This window comes from Pteropus medius, unplaced genomic scaffold (assembly GCF_902729225.1).
Source record: "Pteropus medius unplaced genomic scaffold, Ma_sr-lr_union100, whole genome shotgun sequence".
In the NCBI taxonomy this organism is placed as follows: Eukaryota; Metazoa; Chordata; class Mammalia; order Chiroptera; family Pteropodidae; genus Pteropus; species Pteropus medius.
Window position 1 is genome coordinate 16,294 of NW_024347733.1, and position 9,630 is coordinate 25,923.

General features: G+C 43.2%; 2 pseudogenes; both read left to right on the forward strand.

Moving 5' to 3' along the window:
• Nucleotides 1–1,601: 1,601 nt before the first annotated feature.
• LOC120614352 (serum amyloid A-2 protein-like) lies at nt 1,602–5,585 on the forward strand (annotated as a pseudogene).
• A 3,719-nt stretch (nt 5,586–9,304) lies between these two features.
• LOC120614354 (uncharacterized) lies at nt 9,305–9,423 on the forward strand (annotated as a pseudogene).
• The last annotated feature ends 207 nt before the right edge of the window (nt 9,424–9,630 follow it).

The following is a 9,630-nucleotide window of genomic DNA, read 5'->3' on the forward strand; positions in this document are numbered from 1 at the left end:
ACGCCATGCAGACCACGGGGAATCCATCTCCTCCGGAATGGAAGTTGTGAGGGGAATGTCCGAGTGTTGCTTACCATTGCTTTGGATAAGAACCAAAGGCACAGGGAAGTCCTTGACCATCACCTGTCTTACCACTTTCATCTCATTATGCCACATGACTTGAAAGATGACCCAGACCCAGAAAGAGGCATCGCTCCTAATCTTCGCAGGATCTAATCTAACGCAAGGATTCCCGAACTAGCGTGATCCGGGGCGGATTTGCTTCATCCTGGGTCACCACTCCTCTTTCTCGTGTCCTACTCATAATTCCTCTAGTCTTATAACAAGTTGGAACGAGTACTTTGTCCTCATTCTTCTCTGGGTTACTGCTTGAGCACAAGACTCACCTCCTTCCTGGCTCTTAATTACCACCTTGTTACATCTCAGCTCTCAAGCTTCCACTATTTGCTTGGAGATGCTTCTCTACTCTCGAGTGCACTGCTGACATGCCTCGTCTCCCGGCAAGCACTCCAGGCAGAATCCTGAACGGGTACTCCCTGGGCTACTGTTATGTTCAGGTCCCCACCCGGGATCCCACTATGAGAAAGACCACATCTATCCTCTGCATTCCCCATCATCTCTGCCACCTTAGGCACCCATAATTCTTTCTTCTCTAGGGAAATCCAAAAAACTGACACATTTCCCCAATGGATGAAGGGGCAGAGAGGTGGCAGGTGATTGCACCGTGAACTTCATCGCAGGAATAGCACCTGCATGAAATTTCTACCCAAGATTATTTTACTAATCTCCCACAGTAAATTCCAGTCCTGCTTTTCTGGTTGAAACAGCTTTCCTCTAACATCCCAGCCTAGCAGCATTCTTCTGCTGCATGCCGGCTTTCTTCGCATCCTTCCTGATTCTCCTATTCTGGTAATTTGGCAGCCAGTGGACCATTCCGGCTCATTTTTATGCTGTGTCATTTCTACAGGACATTGTAGCGAGTTTCAACACTACTATTCAATATTGCTGGATTTCAGTGTCCTCGGACATAAACTGCCATTTGACCTTCAGTAGCAACTGATCGTGAGTACACGAGTCTGGAGGACTCCCTTTGCCAATGCTGAGTCCACGCCTGGAGGGTGTTGGAAGTTTTATTTTTCTGGGTTGTCTCTCTTTTCCTGATGTCGAACACTGGGTTCCCAGCTTCCTCCTGAGCTGTTCCTTGCAGGAGCCCATTCTGCTGTTCTATTTGCCCAGTATTCTCGCATCCTTTAAGGAAATCTCTTTTAATATTGATTATCCTTCACAGCAAATGTCAATACATCGTTGTGTAGGGGAGAAAAACCTTCCCCACCAGGTGCGAGACTAGAAATGAGCAGAAAATCCCAACTTGCTACATTCCTGAAAGCTGCCAGGTTGCAAAATCTGGGAAAATTGGATGTGTGTGACAAACGACCATCGTGTTCTGGAAGCTGTGTTCTGACCAAGAGGAACTTCCCACATCTCAGTGTTTTGCTTCAAACCTCTGTTCTCATTTGTTCCATTAGGAAAACGTCAGTACATAAAGCACCAGGTTCATCTCCCAGACGGGCGGACACGCAGCTCAGCTTCACCAAGAGTGTCAGCAGGAGTAAAGAGCCAAGATGAGGTGCTAGAACTTTCCTCCTTGCAGATTCTCTGCTTCCCCGTTCTCTGTGCCTTTGCTGAATATGCTTTTCTGACAATTAGGTGTGAATACGTTCGGGGTAGAGATTTTACCACACGCTATTTCTGCGTGAGTTAGTGATAGGTAGAGCTGGCATTCTACATTTATGGATTGAGTAACTCATCTCATGTTACAGAGAGGTATAGCAGTCACAAAATCTTCAAATGCCTTTTGGAAACTTCATGTAAAGTTGGGTTTCAGGACTGACAGAAGAAGATTGAAATGTAAATGGGTTTAAAAACCGGTTGCAATTTCCCATACATTAAATCACTGGGATGCCAGTGTGATACGGAAATGATGAACCGAATCTTCTGAATTTCTATCTATTTGTCTCTATATATCAACAATCTACATATTCACACATATGTATACACAAGTGTATATATTATACATATATAAATATAAATAAAAATAAATAAATAAATAAATATAAATAAATTTATATATATATATATATATATATAAATAAAATAGTGTGGGGTTTATATTTCGAATACAACATGAGTCAGATTACTCCCTGAAAAACCTGAATTCAACCCAAACGTAACATGCATCATCCTTGGCGCGTCTCTTTCAAATCTGCAGCAGGATGAAGCTTACCGTGATCATCATTTTCTGCTCCCTGGTCCTGGGTGTCAGCAGCCAGAGATGGGCAAGTTTTCTCAAGGAAGCTGGTCAAGGTAAGGAACTAAGACTGTGGCCAGGGGTCCTATATCTGGCTGGCCCCAAGTTTTACCTGAGCAGAGGCCACATCCCCACTGAGCAAATGCCACAGTGGGTGGAAAAGGAGTGCTCTATTTATAACAGCACTTATTAATTGAAATATACTTGACATATGTCATTGTGTAAATTTAGAGTGTACAATTTTTTTGATATTGTAATATGATTGCATTTGTAACAATAATTAGCATCTCATTAGTATTATATAATTATCCTTTCTTTTTAGTAGTTGGAATAATTAAGATCTAGACTCTTAGCAAGTTCATGATGATAACACAATATTGATGTCTATAATCACTACAGTGTGCTCAGATCTCTAAGGCTTATTTGCTCCTAGTGTTAAGTTCATACCCTTAAAGAACATCTGTGCTGTCCTCCCCCACCAACCCCCCCGCCACCTTCTAGTTTCTCTAGTCAGATTTGCTTTATTCTACGGGGATCCCCAGGTCTGGACCCCAACTTTCAGCCTAAGTATTGAAGAGATCTGGGAGTTAAGGGTCAGGTTCCCTAAATGCAAGTGGGCCTCTACTACCCCCAAGTGGGACATGAAGGACAACTCATTTATCCACCTCCGGTAGCCATGAAGTGGGTGCATCAAACACGTGGGGAGTGTTTTCCCACCGCCCAGACGCTTAGTAATTACAACCAATATTGACTGAGATTTTAAGACCTGCTGGGCACTGTCGTAAGAGATTTGCATGTGAGAATGAACACACATAGTAGGATACAGGTACTATTAACCTTTAACAGAGAAACTGAGGCACAAAGACATTAAGATAGCTAAGAGTACTAAACAAGAGCAGGATTTACGCAGGCCCTTGAGTGCCCAGACCTTGCTATTAAGCACGGGACTACGCTGCCTCCCAGACAAGGCGCGCATGGGAGACTGAGGGGTCTGTGAACACACATCCTGTTCTTCATCCGAACAAATGGCTAATAGCGGGGATGTGCTACCTAGGAGGACAAGTCCACAGAGCTCCTCCCCCCACAATAAATGGCACAATGAATTGCCTGGTGATGGTTACTGGGATAGCTATATGGCCACACTCTAAATTTACTATAACCATAGCAAAGTAGCAAAAATTTATTTCACAAAATTATTTGATGTTATTATTTTTCTGTCATATCTCTAAATAGTTGTTTACAAGTTAAGGACAGCATGCGTGGGGGCTGGAATGCTTTGAGAAATGCAGATGCCTGGTTCCTCAAACACTGCGTCACAATTTCTGGGTCTGAGCCAGAAATCCAGGCTTCACGGAGCACCCAGTTGATTTTGTGAATGCTAAAAATTGGGAACCAATATGGGGTTGCTGTCTACAAGGGACAAAATGTGTTGGACATTTTGGAAATACTTATTATGGAGGCCTGGATCCTAAGGGTCTATTTAAGTCAGTGACTCAGAGGAAATAAATAGAGGTAAAACATGATACCTGTCAACAAAGCCACCTTTGTGAACACCTGAAATAATACATGCATACAATGAAGGCAAGTTAGCTCATGGAGATAGCACCTAAAAGTATGATTACACCTGTACACTGTAGTTTTCTTTTTCTTATTTGGTTAATTTTTGTTAATCTTGGCCATTTTATTCTGTTTTGAACAGATTTCTTCTACCCACTAGTTTTCCCCACCCTTCCTCAGGACCATAGTAGTGATGGTGTGTTGCCCCCTACGATGGTCTCAGAATGGCACAGTGTTTCCTCAGGTCCACTGCAGGACCACTCTGGGGAGGCAACACTCGTCCATTTGATTGGGAGGACACGGAATTTTAGAGCTGGTGGGTCGGTTGCCCTTGTTCTGCACCTATTATGCGTTTTTTTACAGCTCTCTAAGGGAACTTTCCTTTGTTACCAGCTGAGTGAACTTGGACAGCTGCCCAGGTACCCAATGTACCCGGATGTTCAGATGTTGTCCTGACAAGCTGTCCTCCCTTTGCCCACAGGGATGAATATCTCCCATTGAGGAGGCGGGAGCCCCACACATCTGCACCTCACTCAGAATCAGCTTTGTTCTCCTGCTACAGTCAGGGGGTTCCCTGCATCTTTCCAGGTGGAGGTTCATTGTACAACCAAACACCCATTAACACCACCCCACCTCTTCTTTACATACATCACACACAGCCAAAAACGAAGCAGCGACAGAACTTAGAACAGAGTCAAACACAATATAACTTGTACCAGTGTGACTCCCACAACATCAGCCCAGGAAGTGAAAAATAAAGGGATGTTTGTCTCAATTCAGTATAATGTCCAAACGGCGTAGTCAAAGCTTAAAATCATATTATTGGTGTAAGAAAAATGTTTATTCCTCTAATTTGCCAGGACGTGATTACCTTCATCTTACATTTTCATTCCTTTCCAGGGGCAAAAGACATGTGGAGAGCCTACTCTGACATGAGGGAAGCCAATTAAAAGATTCAGACAAATACTTCCACGCCCGGGGGAACTACGACGCTGCCCAAAAGGGACCTGGGGGCCTGGGCTGCCAAAGTGATCAGGTAACAAGGGCTCCTGAGATGCAGGGATGGGAGAGCAGAGCTGGGCTGACCTGGAGAGGCAGTAGGGGCCCAGGGCCAGAGAGGTGTCCTCTGGAGACTGTGGTCTCTCATCTTCTTGTCCACCCTGCCCTTCTGTGTCCATTGTGGGGTCTGAGAGGTGATAGAGCCAGATGAAGTCTAGTGGGCCGGACGATTCCATCCCCTGTGGGTGCTGTCCACACAGAATGAGGGGGATCACCCTAGGCTGAGTGGATTGTGCCCACACACGGTTAGGGTTTCAGTGCCTTCATCCTTGCTCCTCTCAGAGTCATTAGTTCCTTGGAAAGGAGAGAGATGGGAGGGTGGGTCTGTTGCTCACCATCCGTGATTCATCTCCTACCTCCCTCCTCCATTCCAGCGATGCCAGAGAGAACGCTCAGAGAGTCACAGACCTTTTTAAGTATGGAAGCAGCGGCCATGGGGTGAAGGACTCAGAGGCTGACCAGGCTGCCAACAGATGGGGCCGCAGTGGCAACAACCCCAATCACTTCAGACCTGCCGGCCTGCCCAACAAGTACTGAGCTCTCAGGAAATAAGGCTTTGAGCCACCTGAGTGCAAAGATACCAAGTCCATGAATTACAGACCCCCAGGTACTCCCAGATAATAGGTATCTAATAAACACTTAAGTGTTCGAATGTTGAAAACTGTGTTATTCTTTGATATAAAGACGGCTCGTTTCATACCAAGGGGTAAAAGCTGGACACCCATATGAAGACCTTGCCTGTGCATGTGTGTTTGGGTGTACAGGACACAGTTTCATACAGGACGAACACTCTGCATCAACTCTTTCCCTTATCAGACCTACTCCTCTTTCCAGAGCCCTCTAGTTTCTTACTTGTCAGTTTTGGCTGGTGTTACCCAGCAAACTTCTTCTGCCGTCCAGTGGGCACACACTTTACTACAAAGTTTAAATCTCAGTCTTGGAATGGTCCTTCCCAGATTTACTCCTTCCTGTAATACCCCTAGAAGTCAATGTCCTGTTTCCAGTTAATAATTCTTTATGCGAAACCCTCCCTCTTCAAATTGCTGCCTGGTTTCTGTCTCCTGAGTGGCCTTGACTGAGACACAGGATTTCCAAATTCTGATTGCTCCACACGGACTCTCTTCTGATATCGAAGCAACAACACAGACCTGATATTTACATCTCCCACCGCTTCTTCCCTTCGTCATGCAGACACCTCTCTGATTATATTGTCGCTATTCCCAGGCCTCTCTGTGTCCCCAACTGTTCACTGCTCAATAAGTTGTGTCCTGTCTCCTCCCCTGACTCCATGGCTTGCACCTCAGTGTCCACTTTCCATTAGACTTTGGGAGCCTAATCCCAGGAGTTCTGGCAACTGACATCTTGGCCTCCCCAACACCAACCCCTACCTTGATGACATTCGTAACTGGTTCCTTTTCTCTTTTTTTCCAGTGTTAAAATTAAATTTATCAGGAATAACGTCAATTAATAATATATAAATTTCAGGTGTCCAACTTTGTAATGGATATTCTATTGTGTGCTCTCCACCCCAAGCCTAGTCTCCTCCCGTCACCATGTATTTGATTCTCTTACCGCCTATGTCCTCCCTCCACCCTCCTTCTCCTCTGGTACCCACCGTTCTGTCTTATCTATGAGTTTTGTCTTTTTGTTTGTTCCTTTGTGGCTTTTTGTTTTGTATCCTACATGAGTGAAATCATACGGTTCTTGTCCTTTTTCATCTCACTTATTTAGCTTAGTATAATTAATACTCTCAAGAAACATCCGTGTTGTCACTAATGGCAATATTTCATTTTTTTTTTATGGATAGGTATTATTCCATTGTATAGATACACCACGTCTTCTTTATTCAGTCTTTTATCAAAGGACACTTAGGTGGTTTCCTTGTTTTGGCCTTTTCATTCTACCAAAGGAATGGCACTCACATTAGTTTCTTTCGTCTTTATTTCCACTACCCTTGAATTTAGATTCAGATATAAATTCTCCTTCCTCGAAGAGCCTTCCCTGTAACCCATGCCTCACGATCTGGGGCAGAGTTTCTGGCTCTCACAGCACTTTACTCACTGCTGTCGGATCATCTTTCCCCTATCCCGTCAGAGTTAGTTTCTCAGGGGTAGACAAAAGAATTTTTTAAGTGGGGCCCAAGGCCATACTTCATTTGCTATACAATGTAGTCTTGATCCCAAGTAAAACTCTATGGAATATCATGATGATGGATAAAGCATTCTGTAAGTCCACAGACTTTGGCAGAAGCCCTGCATTCGGGGAAGGCAAATCTATATTCAGAGTGTTAATTTCAGTAAGAAAAAGCATTGCCTCTTCCATAGTGGAAGTGGTCCAATGGATCAGCCTGTCACTAGGTAGCTGACTGACCATCCTTGGCAATGGTGCCATATCAGGGGCTCGGCATTGGTCTCTGCTACTGGTAGATTGGGCACTCAGTGGGGGCTGTAGCCAGCTGGCCTTGGTGAGTGGAAGTCCATGTAGCTGAGCCCATGCATGACCTCAACCCTGCAACTAACGCCGTTTTGTTCATGAAGTCATGGGGCAAGGACAAGAGTGGTTGGAGAAAGAATTTGAGCAAAAGTTTAGAACAGCTATTTTCCAAAGATATAGAAATGGCCAATAAGCACATGGAAAAAATGTTCAACATCATTACTCATTAGGAAAATGCAAACCAAAACCACAATGAGATACTACTTCACATCTACTAGGAAGGAGATTATCAAAGACAGTAACAAGTGTTGGCAAAAAAGTGGAGAAACTGGAACTCTCATGCATTGTTAGTGGGGATGGGACATAGTGCAGCCACATTGGAAAGACATAGCAGTTCCCCAAATGTTAAATGTAAAGTTACCGTCTGAGCCAGCAATTCTGCCTCTCGGTGTCCCCCATCCAGATAAATCAAAGCTCATGCCTATAGAAAAGGGTACATTAATGTTCAGAGCAGCAGTATTCGAAACAGCCAAAAAGTGGAAGCAATTTAAATATTTTTTTCAAATAATGAGTGTTGAAACAAAATGTGATATATTCATACAATGGCATATTATCAGTCATAAAAAATGAAGTTCTGAACATAGAGAAACCTTGAGAATATTGCGCCAAATAAGAAAAGCCAGACACAAAAGGCCACATATTACATTATCTTATTTTCATAAACTGTTTAGAATTGGCAAAACCAAGAGACAGAAAGATGAGTGGTTGTCAGGGACTAAAAGAAAGTGGACTGGGGAGTAACTGCTAAAGAGTATGAGGCTTTTTTCTGGGATGTTGAAAATCTTCTGGAATTACACAGAGATGACGACCACAAAACTTTGTAAATATACTTTAAAAAAACCACCTAATTGTACATTTTAATTGGCATATGAATTCTGTTTCATTTAAAAATATTTTATAAAAAATTATAAATAGTAGACTAAAGTCTAGGGTAGAAAAGGAAAATGATTCATTAAATTTGTATCATTGCCATAAAAGGAACACTATGCAGGCATTTCAGATAATATCCATATTATACAAAAGTTTTAAAATTCTTGTATAGTATTGTCTTGATAAATCAACAAAAGAATCTGTTCTCTTAGGCATAGGGAATTTTCTAACGAATGCTATTATCACTATCTCCTTATGAAAAAAGAAAAGCTCTTGCTGTATGTTCAGTGTGATATATTAACTATTGGTTAAAAAATGAACTGGTGATTACGAAGACTGGCCAGAAGAATATTGAAAATGACAGTAGTCATAATGGCTAACATTTATTCACCTCTTACTGTTCTTAGTGCATCACAACAACTCTATGGTATAGATCATTTTTCAGATGATGAAACTGGGGTGCAGAGAGTATCTTGCTCCAGGTCACAGAGCTAATGAGTGGCAAAGCCAGGATTTCAACCAGACAGTCTGACTTGAGACTCTTCCCTCAACCTACACCACCTCCTTAAGAATTTATAAATAATGATAAGACTCTCTAGTCTTCTGACAGGGGCTTAGTTAATAGGCCAGTGAGAAAAAAGCCTTCATTGCTGGTGGAATTGTTTGGGGGAGAGATGAAGGCAAGACACAGCCCCATTCTGAGGGCAGGAGCTTATTAGTGAGGACACGTAGAAAGCCCCACCCAGCCTGGTCATAGCTTGGACTCTGTTTGGCATTTTATCCATTCTAATCAGATGGTGCCCTGGGTCCCAACCTTCTCCCTCCAGCTCTTCCAGGCTGGTGCTGGAGAGCCCATCACAGCCCCAGAATGGTCCAGGAAGAGCATGATACACCATCCTGAGAGGAGAATGCCTGGGAAGGACATGGCCAGTTCCAGAGCCAGGGCAGGGAAATGGGAGGCCGGGAGTTGGTGTCACTTACATTTTATATTTATATCACTCTATAAATAAGACACTTTTCTATGGCCATGCCTCCCTGAACGTGCCCAATCTCGGCTGATCTCAGAAACTAAGCAGGGTAGGGCCTGGTTAGTACTTCGATGGGAGATCACCTAAAAATACCAGGTGCTATAACCATTAATATATATATTAATGTATATATATGTATATAGAAAGTATAGATATATTAATGTATATATATATTTCCATATATATGTATCTATAACACTTTCTATTATTAAGTTTATGGTCTTACGGAGGCTTGAGATTGTACATAGTGTGAGTTACTAGACCCTCTTTTTTGCTCAGGTTGCCTGGACCACTCTATCCCCTTGATACCCCAGG